The sequence below is a fragment of the Arachis duranensis genome, chromosome 2, assembly GCF_000817695.3.
Source record: "Arachis duranensis cultivar V14167 chromosome 2, aradu.V14167.gnm2.J7QH, whole genome shotgun sequence".
In the NCBI taxonomy this organism is placed as follows: Eukaryota; Viridiplantae; Streptophyta; class Magnoliopsida; order Fabales; family Fabaceae; genus Arachis; species Arachis duranensis.
The window spans coordinates 72365638-72366522 of record NC_029773.3 but is presented as its reverse complement, the minus strand read 5'-3'; positions in this window follow the sequence as shown (position 1 = coordinate 72366522).

The following is an 885-nucleotide window of genomic DNA, read 5'->3' as shown; positions in this document are numbered from 1 at the left end:
CTAAGGCTTGGCTGGCCATTGGCCATGTCTAGTGTTTTGGACCGAAGCTTTCTTTGAAAGCTTGGCTGGCTGTGAAGCCATGTCTAATTCCTGGACCGGAGTCTTAGACTAAACATTACATGATTCCTGGAACTCTCATTAAGAATTTTGATATCTTTTTCCACTTAATTTTCGAAAATCACACAAAAAAATTACAAAATCATAAAATCCAAAAATATTGTATGTTTCTTGTTTGAGTCTAGTATCTCATGTTAAGTTTGGTGTCAATTGCATGTTTCTGTTCTTCTTGCATTCATTCATGTGTCTTCATTAATCTTCAAGATGTTCTTGATGATTTCATTGCTCTGATCTTTAAATTCTCTTGACTTGAGTGTTTTGTTGTTTATCATATGCATTCTCATTGTTAGTGTCAGCAGTATACAAACTGCATTAGTGTCAGTAGTATACAAACTGCTAAGTTTGGTGTCTTGCATGCATTGTTATTTGATTTTAGTTGCATTTTGATTACTAAAAATCCAAAAATATTTTTAATTTGTGTCTTCTCAAGTCAACAATACAGAGAATTGAAGATTCAGAACATACAGCAGAGGAATTACACAGAAAAAGCTGGGCGTTCAAAACGCCCAGTGAAGAAGGACAGACTGGCGTTTAAACGCCAGCCAGGGTACCTGGTTGGGCGTTTAACGCCCAAAAGGGTATAGTTAAGGGCGTTAAACGCCAGAATGTGCACCATTCTGGGCGTTTAACGCCAGGATGGCACAAGAAGGAAGATTCTGTTTTCAATGCAATTTTTTTTCAAGTTTTCAAACTTTTTCAAAATCAAATCTTTTTCAAATCATATCTTTTCAATCAAATCTTTTTCAAAATCAATTTCTTTCTATTTTT